General features: G+C 39.6%; 1 pseudogene; it reads left to right on the forward strand.

Annotated features, from left to right (window-relative positions):
* Positions 1–4,310: 4,310 nt before the first annotated feature.
* Positions 4,311–5,406, forward strand: LOC121804044 (annotated as a pseudogene).
* The last annotated feature ends 5,744 nt before the right edge of the window (positions 5,407–11,150 follow it).

Below are 11,150 nucleotides of genomic sequence, written 5' to 3' on the forward strand. Positions count from 1 at the left end.
GTAATTAAGTTTTCATTAGCTAACAAATTAAATATATATTTAGTTTTGTTAAAAAATAAATATAGTATTTTTTATTGTACATGCAAAGGGATGCAGTGAATAACCTTCATTTAGAGATTGTCAGTGATTTGCAACATATGTTGGATGAAAATAATGCGTTAGTGAAGTCTTTTCGTATGGCCAAAGAAAAGATTGGACATGAAAATCAACCCAATGTAAGTTTGAGGTTGCTTGGTAAGAGAGGTAGGGATGGAAGAACCTATAACCTACCGTCCGTTTCTGAGGTTGCTGTGCTTGTCGTTGGTGATTTCGATGAAGCTTTGTGACAGAGATTTTGTTGTTGTAAAGAAGTCAGGGCAATTGCAGCGCATTAGTGAACTGCATCCTTCTTATCTTCCACTCCAGTATCCACTTTTGTTTCCTTATGGGGAGGATGGTTATAGAGAAGATATTGGATTTTCTAAAAATTGTTCTTCTTCATCGACCCATAGAAAAAGTATTAGTCCTAAAGAATTTTTTTCCTTCCGCTTACATGAAAGAATTTCTGAGTATTCTATTCTTTTATTTGGAAGGCGATTGTTTCAGCAGTTTGTCGTTGATGCATACACGATGATTGAGACTGGACGTCTTACTTTTGTACGAACCCATCAAAAAAGGTTACGGGCTGAATTGTATAGTGGTCTGGCGGAAGCTGTTCTTCATGGTGAGACAGATGGTTCAAGGCATGGGAAACGAATTATCTTGCCTTCTAGTTGAAGGGGCTGGCAGCGGAAGCGTGCGTTCATAACGGATCACATGAATTTGATCTATTTAGCAGATTATTTAGACAAAATCTATTCGCGTAATTATCACATGTATCATGCTCATAACTTGAATTAAAACACGCTTTAGCACATAAAATCCCTAAAACATGCTTACTGCAGAATTAGCTAATTTACCTCGTTGATTCAATCAAGAATCGTTGATGGCTTGCTCCGTCTCCACGTGAAGATCTTCAATACAAGACCTCGGATCTTCTGACTGGTGTCCCCGACTATACGCTGATATTTGTGTGGGCAAATCTCACCAACGTACTAGGACTCGAATAATGGAAGACAGAAACTGCTCACGGAGGGAGCACAATTTTCGAAATCTCTCTTTAGAGGGGGGACGAAAATTTTAACAAAATAATTGTTGTTTTTTCTGTCTCCTTTATTCTCCTATTTATATAAGTCACATATTGGGCCTAGTCAGGGATCTAAGGAAGAATTTGGAACATGCCTCACCCAATTAGCTTTTTACTAATTAAATTGAACCCACAATTTAATATAAGCTTATATTGGAATATTACGAGCAGCCACTACAGAAGTAATATTGCACTGCCTTCCAAATCCGAAATTACAAGTATTCCGGGTTTCCTTTAATTGCATTTGATTTATTTCCCGCGCTTAAGATAGAAACATCCATTAATTAATTAATGTCTGTTATAGACTTAATTAATTAACATATTTCGAATTCCAAGAGTGGACTAAGCAAGAAACTCTTATTTATTATTCATAGAGTAATCAAACTCCAACTAGCTAGGTTCCGAATAATAAAACCTCGTTTCGAGCTCCTCTTGTGGATGTTATCAAACGAGACTCTCCTCGCGCACGTTTCAACAAATAGCAATCGTAGCACCTCTAGATAATGATCACCAATACCCAATATACCTGGATCGTTGGGATACGAAAAACCCGCACCTTTGGTAAGTCAAAGTAGTGGATACTCAATACCGTATGCTCAATGCTAAGGTACATTGATTAAGAAATTAATTATCAAGACCTCGTCTTTCAATAGATAGCATAAAGACTCGTCATGCTGTTAGATCCATTCAGTGCTATACCACACCAACGTCATCTTATTTCAATAAGGTTTAGAAATAATCGGACTGACATTGCAACCTTTCGCGATAGGTAGTCTAGGCCTATCTAGGTTGTGAAATTCTTATTTTTCTTTGTTTAGAACTGACCGTGTTACCTTAAATTGGACGACGCCCACAACCGGTCTACTAAAACAAAGACTTAGACTTTGTTACGTTTGCTCATACATTTAAATATGCAATAAACAACCATTAAATGTAAGACATAACAATATTATGAAAAAAATAATCTGCTGCATTTATTGGAAAATAACCATTAGAGTTTTACAGTATCCAATCACTCGAAAGGTGATTTCTAGTATACAAAACCCTAACACTAGTTTTGTTGGTGGAGCTCGATATATGGTTCAGAATTATCAAGATGCGATGGCGATCTGTAGGTGGATTGGGTACCCAAATTTGTTTATTACCTTTACATGCAATCCTAAATGGCCAGAGATATGTCGATATCTTGCATCTAAGGGCTTGAAATCAGATGATCGTCCTGATATTATTTGTAGAATCTTAAGAGTAAAAAAATATTTGGAGATGTGAAAGCAGGTATTTTTAAAGACCTTGCTTTCAAATATTTTTTAAAGTTGTTTTCGAATAAGTAATTTAGTAAAATTATTTTCTGCAGTTGTGTACACAGTTGAGTTTCAGAAACGTGGATTGCCCCATGCTCATATTTTGTTGTTTTTAAGCAATGAGGACAAACAACCTAAGCCTCAACGCATTGATGAGATTATTTCAGCTGAACTTCCGGACCAAGTAGCTGATCCTCACTATTATGAGTATGTGAAAGAATACATGATGCATGGGCCGTCGTGTGGTGTCGTTCGAAAATCGTCTCCTTGCATGGTCAATGGACGTTGTTCCAAATATTTTCCCAAAAAATATCTCGCGGTCACAAGCATTGATGAAGATGGCTATCCTGCTTACAGACGTAGAGATAATGGTCGTGTTGTTGTGAAGGATGGTGTGCCCATAGATAATAGATATGTTGTTCCACACAATCGTTATCTTCTTATGAAGTATGGCGGTCATGTCAACGTTGAGTGGTGCAACCAGTCGCAATCTATTAAGTATTTGTTTAAGTATATAAATAAGGGTTATGATCGTGTGACAACTTCTTTTTTGCTATCTGGTGCGGATGGTGCTGAACGATGTACTGATGTAGTAAGTTTGTACTACGATTGTAGGTATATATCGTCTTGTGAAGCTGCTAGGAAAATATTTGGATTTGAAATTCAATACAAAGATCCTCCTGTTGAAAGATTGAGTTTTCATCTTCCAGATCAACAACATGTCATATTTGATGAAGCAGCTGACTTGGATACTGTTTTGAATCGTAAGACAATTCATGAAAGTAAGTTCTTGGCTTGGATGGAAGCAAATAAGATATATTCTCAAGGTAGGGACCTCACTTATGGTGAATTTCCTACGAAATTTGTATGGAAGAAGAATCACTGGGAACCTAGGAAACAAAGATATTCTATTGGAAGGTTGTTTTATGTTGCTCCTGGTTGTGGTGATATGTATTATCTCAGATGTTTGTTAAATATTGTTAAAGGAGCTTCTTCCTATGAAGACATCAGATGTGTTAATGGCGTTCAGTATGCTACATTTAGAGATGCTTGCTTTGCTTTAGGGTTGTTGGATGATGAGTTTGTTAACATCAGAATCTATTTCATGCCCGGATTTTGTTTGGCAAAGTTGTTGGAAACAGTTGTCCGAAGATGTTCTTTATAGCCGTCGAAAATTAACAAATAATCCTGGTAAGCTATTTTTTAATTATTTTCGTTGCACTTTTGTTATGTTATTTATTATTCATTTTAATTGACAAGTTGACAATAATTCTATCAATGTATTTGTAATTACTATAGGTTTGATCTTGAGTGAGGATGAAATTCAGAATTTTGCGTTGGCAGAAATAGAGAAATTGCTGCAGAATCTTGGCAAAACTTTGCGTGATTTCCATGGTTTGCCGTATCCTGATATTCAGTATTTTGAATCATGTGAAAATAGACTGATTATTGATGAGTTGTGTTATGATAGCGATGTTTTAGCAAGTGAATATTCAGAATGTATTTCCAAATTCACTGACGAGCAACTTTGTGTGCATGACACTATAATGTCGTCTGTGTATTCTAATGATGGAGGAATATTTTTAGTTTACGGGTATGGAGGTACTGGGAAAACTTTCATTTGGAGAGCATTGTCTGCAGGGAATCGTTCAAAGGGCGATATTGTTTTAAATGTGGCGTCAAGTGGCATAGCATCTTTATTATTGCCGGGTGGTAGAACGGCCCATTCTCGGTTTAAAATTCCCATTATTATGAATGAAGATTCTATGTGCAATATTAAACCAGGTAGTGCACTTGCTGAGTTGATTGTGAGAGCAAAGCTTATTATATGGGATGAAGCTCCAATGATTCATAAACATTACATAGAAGCCGTGGATAGAACTTTAAGAGATATTATGCGTGTATCTGATCAATTAAACATGAACAAGCCGTTTGGTGGAAAAACGATTGTTTTCGGTGGTGACTTTAGACAAATTTTGCCTGTTGTTCCTAAAGGCAGTCGTCAAGATGTTGTGAATGCTACTATTAACTCATCTTATCTTTGGAAGAGTTGCACAATTGTAAGGCTGACAAAAAATATGAGGCTTTTGAATGTGGAAAATGTTGATGAAGCCTCCAAATTGAAGGAATTTTCCTCTTGGGTTGCTTCTATTGGCGATGGTGTTGTTGGTGGTCCAAATGATGGAGAAGTGAATTCAACTTCCTGCTGATCCTCTTAGAACCATTGTTTCAAATGTCTATCCTTCTTACATGATTCCTGAAGAATTGATTAGCTGTTTGCATGGCCGTGCTATACTTGCTCCTACATTAGAGGTAGTTGATGAGGTTAACCAATTCATGATTTCTTTGGATCAGTCTCCAGGTCGTGTTTACTTAAGTTCTGATAGTATTTCAAAATCTGATTTCACATCAAATGGTCTCGCTGAGATACATTCTGTGGAGTTCTTGAACAGTTTGAAGTGTTATGGTACTCCTAACCATGAATTGTTGTTGAAAGTTGGTACACCAGTGATGTTGTTGAGGAACATAGACCTGTCAAATGGGTTGTGTAATGGCACAAGATTGATAATTACACGATTAGGTGATTATGTGTTAGAAGGACGGGTATTGGGTGGCCATAATATTGGCCATAAAGTGTTGATTCCTCGAATGTCCCTAATACCGTCTGATCCGAGATTGCCTTTCAAGTTCCAAAGAAGACAGTTTCCTTTGACTGTGTCGTATGCAATGACCATTAACAAGAGTCAGGGTCAATCGCTCTCTCATGTTGGATTGTTTTTGAGAAAACCTGTTTTCAATCATGGACAGCTATATGTTGCTATATCAAGAGTCACAAGTCGTGAAGGTTTGAATATTTTGGTGTGTAAAGATGAACAAGGTGAAGGCTATGGTGATTCTACTGTTAACATTGTTTATAAAGAAGTTCTTCAAAACTTATGAACCTTGAATTTTTGTTGTATTAGTAAGTTTCTATTTAAGAATATTGCGTTTTGTAATGAACTTATTTTACTATTGTCTTACGTATAATGTATGTATATAAGTATCATTATCTCATCCTTATTATGTATTATATTTTATTTGTTCCTCTCATACCTGCGTTTCAAATGCATAACAATTTTGTGGTATGTATAAAGAGACACTTATGTATTTCTCTGGATATTTATGATGTGTTTTTTTTTACAAACAACAAATTCTCTGTTTGCAAGCATAACAATATAAAGGTTAATCATGTGAATTTTTTTAGTTCATTTATTTTAGAACCTTTTACAAGTTTCATGTGCATAGCACGGGTGGTAAAACTAGTGGTTTCTAAAATCAAAGATGATGAACTTGTGATTTTAAGGTCCCATATTGTTTCATGCCTATTGTTTATGGAACAGTTTAAACATTGTTTACTACAGATTTATATAAAAAAGTTACTAATTATATTACTAACCTGTTTAAATATATTTTTCTATTTATGTATCAGGTTGCATAGAGTAAAGTCAAATTTGAGAGATATACAAGGTTCCACTTTTGCTGTTATTAGCGAATGAGTGAAGCAATATGGAGCTTTTCAAGGTATTATGCTACTTTCCATTATAACTCATTCATCTTATAATAAAAAATAGATTAGGTTATTCCACTTTTCCGTATCATTATACTGATTTTTCTCGTGCCACATATCCATTACAGATAATTATGATTTTGGTAGCATTTTATTCATGCTTTTTATATTTTATGTTTAGAAAGGTTCAATTGGTGTTAGAGGAAAGAGGTATTCGTTAAACTAACAGAGCTTGCATCCACCAAAAAGATTACTCCTGGAGATTTTTCAGAAGTTTGTCGAACAATAAAGAAGGTATGATATGGTTACCATGACTGCAAGTCTACTAGTTAATCCAGTTCTCTCTTAACTTTATGTAGAGCATGTTGTTGGTATTAATATCGTGACCAAGTAATTGGTATAGCCTGAGCAACATTTTTGAATCTTGCAGGTTATATCACAAATGTAAACATTATTATAGGATGAAAAAAAGGAAAAAAAAAGCGTTGTTGTTGCAGCTGAACCTATTCAAGCTCTGCTTCTCTCTAAGAATCTCGCCCTATTGCATCTCACCTAACCAACCACCGCCATCTTTTCTGTCGGTGATCTCTTCCTCCGCTTGCCAACCATCACTTCAGCCGTTTGATAAGGCTAATTTCATGCATAGGTCTAGGGCTTTAATTCGTTAAATTTCTGGGTCTAACACACGTTTTAAGCCAGGTGTGTGAAGATTTTCGCCAGGTCCAGCAAAGGAGGGAGACAGTTGCGTGGACCTAGGAAGAAGGCGAAAGAGTGGACATTATGCGGAAAATTGCTCGACGGAGGAAGCCTCGGAGTTGAAGGGTAGAATAGAGATTTCTACGAAGACTCTAGAAGGTTATGTCCCCATCTATAAAAGGGAGAAGCATGCACACTGGAGGGATCTTCTCGGTTGGAGACCTCGAGAACAGCTTGTAGCTTAGTTCACTTTTTCACACACTTGGGTTCTATCGTGGGGAGATTCAAGGCGTACTTGGGGTTCACCTCTAGTTTTCATACATTTCGATCTGGTCGTAACACCGTCCTTCTTAGGGCGAAGAAACAATTTATTTTCCGTTTTCGTTTCTGCTGAATTCGCCGAGCTGCGCTATTCGAAGCTCGGATCTCTTTGTTTTCTGGATATTTCTCTGTTTTTATGCAAGTTTCATTTTAGCTTATGCCGATTGTGTTGATCTTTGTTTGTTGATTATGTTTACTTGAATTCTGAGTTGGATTGTTGGAGTTGGTTGTTTTCGAGGTTGTTTTCTGGATTATTGCAGGTTCGTGGTTGGATCTGGGAGAATGGAGTTTGTCTGTGGATGAATCGGGTAGGTTTTTAACTTGCTGATGTTGCAAGGCTGTCTGTGATTGTTGGGATTTGGAGTTGATCTGAGCAGATCTGTGAGAATCGGAGTTATGGAGTTGATTTTGCTGGGTGTTGAGTTCGGGTGGCTTGGATCCAGAGTGGATTAAGAATTCGACGTGAATCTGAGCCGTGTTGATTAAATTTTATGCCTAGCCTACGTGTTTTCATTTCATTTCGCCTAGTTTATGTAGATCTGACGTACGTCCGATTCGTAGTAAGTTTCCGGCGTCCCGATTTCTATATTCTGTTCGAATCTAGGAGTATGCTCTGTTTTCTTCATTTACGCGTCTGAGTTGGTTAGGAGATTGCATGAGTTTGTTAGTTGCAGCTTTTTCCGTACTTACCTTATTTGAATGTCATGGTCCCCACTTTTTAATTCTCTCTGCCTAGTCATATTTAGTCAGTCATTTACACGGTCTAGTGAGTAATTGTTTCTTTCGGCGTTGATGTCTGATTTTATAAGTGTTCTGTGTCCTAGGTCTAGCATATAATTTCCGTGCCTAGGTCTAGTGGTAGTTTAAACCTCAACCCTTTTGCGTGGCAGCAGCCGCTAGTTTCCAGAGTCTCTAAGCACTACTTCACGACTCCATCTTCGTGGGATCGACCCCACTTCCCTATACTAATCCATAGTATTCGGGTTGAGGGATTTAATTTTTGAAGGGGAGTCGAGTGTGTCCAACGACAAAAACACTCTGTGTTCCTTGAGTTCCTGGACCAAGTGATCCAGCGGATTTAAGAAGCGCGGTGTCTTGACCAAGCACTTGCATAGTTTTCCCTGTAAGCACACGAAGACACGATCCGACTTGTCTCACTTCAAATGGCGCCGTTGCCGGGGATGGAGGGCGTGCTTAGTGTTAGTGTTCAGAATCTGTGGTGTAAATAATTTTTACTTGTTTTCTTTCTCTTTTGTTTGTAGTTTATGAGCAGAGGCTCAGGATCTACCTACCGGAGCAACTCGACTGGGAGGAAACACGACCAGTTTAATCGGCGGGTTAAGGACACAACCTCTACTGTGACCACCAGATCAGGGTTCACCACAGGAGATCCGTTTCCGAGTGAATTCACTAGCGACGAATCTTGGACGTCGTCAGGACGTAAAGATCCAGAGTCCCCACTCGAATCAGAAACGAAGTCAGAAACAGGGGAAGCAGAGGAAGTAGTCATGGCGCAGGTAGTAGATCCAGATCCAGAGATCGACTCTCTCACTGCCCACTTAGATGGGGAGCCAGCACAAGCCATAGTGATGAATACACGCCAGAGAACTATTGAGATCAAGACAAACGTGCTCGGCATCTTGCCGACGTTCTCTGGTTGTAGAAATGAGTGTCCGTATGAGTTCTTAAATGAATTCAGTAAGTTGTGTGGTATTCAGAAGAGGCCGAATGATGCAACATAGGAGGATTATCGCCTACGTGCGATTCCGTTTACCTTGAAGGGGGAAGCTAACACATGGTTATTAAGGTTGCCTCCGGATTCTATCCGCACATGGAGGGATTTCAAATTGGAGTTCCTAGATTATTTCTTCCCATCCAACAAGACGAATGCACTGAAGAAAGAAATATTAGAGTGTAAGCATGATTACGACGAATCCTTGAGTCAGTATTGGTCGAGATTTAAGGGGTTGTTGGATGCATGCCCGAACCACCGAATGATAGAGGAAGAGACCTACTCTCTGTTTTATGAAGGAGCGACTCCTGAGTTAAAGGACTTAATGAATTCCTCGAGTGGGGGGAATTTCACAAGAAAGAAGGGAAGTGAAGCAAGGGAAATCCTGGGAAAGTTGATCGACGCTAAGAAGGCGTACGATAACCCTAGGAATGCAGTAAGAAGAGTGTCGGTGCATGCCGTAAGAGAGCGAGAAGATGATAAAGTGGAGGCAAGGATTGATAGGCTCGAGAAGGCTCTTTTGAACGCGATTGAGAAGACGAATCCACTGACTTCACAAGGGAAGGAGAAATCTCCTGGTCCAGGAGAAAGTCAAATTCAGCACTATTACGGGACTCAGGAAGGAGATTATCAGGCCCAGGTCAGTGCAATGGGTAGTTGGAATCCCGATGGGAGCTGGAATCCAGGAAGATAGAGAGATGCACCTTGGAGGAATCATCCGAATTTCAGATGGACTGACAATGAGCAGAATCAGCCAGCACCACAACAAAGTCAGCAGTTTGCACCTCAGCCCGAAAGGCAAGGTAACTGGTCAGGAAGGAATCAAGAGGGGCAGGGCAGCTGGATCAATCGGAACCAAGGAGACCACTCAAGCTGGGGGAATAGAAATCAGAATAATCAAGGGAACTCTTATGTGCCACCGCACCAAAGGAATTTTTAGAACAATTACCAGGGCCAAGGAAATCAATACAACAACTCTTCAGACGGTCAAGGGAATGCTCGTCAGAATCAAGCAAGTGGACCGACTCTGAGTATAGGGCCAGGGTCCAGTCAACCACGAAAGTCACCAAAGAGTATCGATGATATGGTGCACGACCTCGTCAGTTCTCAGCAACATATGCAAAGCAACCTGCAATCGAACAATGACGTAGTGCACAAGCTTCAAGATGCTCAACAGGAGCAAAAGGCAGCCATGGATATGCTGGCTAAACAATTGTCCCAAATAGCCACTTCTTTGAGTGCTATGAGGGGAAATGAGGGAAAGATTCCCGCCTCCGTAAGGCCACCAGATAGGACGAATATAAGTCAGGTTACCTTGAGATCCGGGAAGGCATATGATGGGCCAGTGGTAAGAACGAAGGAAGCGATAAGCCCCAAGGAAGGTAAGGAAGAAGATACAATTCCTAGATCTAGGGATTCGGAAGGAGAACGTTCCTTGGTCAAGGATGACCTTAAGATAGGAGATTTGGAGAAACCCTTGCCTAAGTCAACTGAACCATTCTTCCTCGATCCAGAGCCAGTGTTTGAGAACGAGGCAGTAAGGGAGGAGACTGGAGAATTCTCAGCCGAAGGCTCTCCAGGAGCAGGAAAATGACTGAAGCCTTTCCCAAGCCGGGGGGAAGCCAAGAAGAAGAAGGAAGAGCCGGTGGATTTCGTGGACATTTTTGGGAAACTAGAAATTAATCTACCATTCCCGCAGGCCTTGAAATTGTCGGTGTTTATCAAGTTCATCAAGGAATTTATAGCTGGAAAGGCTAGACCCAGTGGGAAAATTTTGATAGGCGAGAATGTCTCGGCAGTGACTCAGAAGCGGAGGATGCCTCCGAAATGCAATGATCCAGGTATGTTTACCTTACCCGTCTCTATTGGTGATGTGAAGATCGAGCATGCTATGTGTGATTTAGGTGCGTCGATAAATGTGTTACCATTGTCTATATACAAGAAGTTAGTAGGGGTAGGCATGGTGGACACGAAAGTTGTGATTCAATTGGCAGACAGGTCATGCATTTGTCCTGAAGGAGTGCTTGAGAATGTGATAGTGAAGGTACATGATTTCTTGTACCCAGCTGATTTCCATGTGATTAGGATGAGTGATAATGAGTCTGCAGAGTCTGGCGGAGTACTTCTAGGGAGACCTTTCCTGCGTACCGCTAAAACTATCATTGATGTTTTTGACGGTACTATCTGCCTTGATTACAATGGGGAGAAATATACATTCAGCATAGATGAGGCAATGAAAAGACCTCTTGACGTTGAAAATTTGCATGCTATAGATGTTATTAACCCGTTGGTCCAGGAATATTTTGAGACAGAGTTAATGCAGGAACAGATCGAGAATTCTGAGATGAGTCATGCCATTGATAGAGAAGTAGCTAGTTGGTGTCAAGA

Source organism: Salvia splendens, chromosome 5 (genome assembly GCF_004379255.2).
Source record: "Salvia splendens isolate huo1 chromosome 5, SspV2, whole genome shotgun sequence".
NCBI classification, from domain to species: domain Eukaryota; kingdom Viridiplantae; phylum Streptophyta; class Magnoliopsida; order Lamiales; family Lamiaceae; genus Salvia; species Salvia splendens.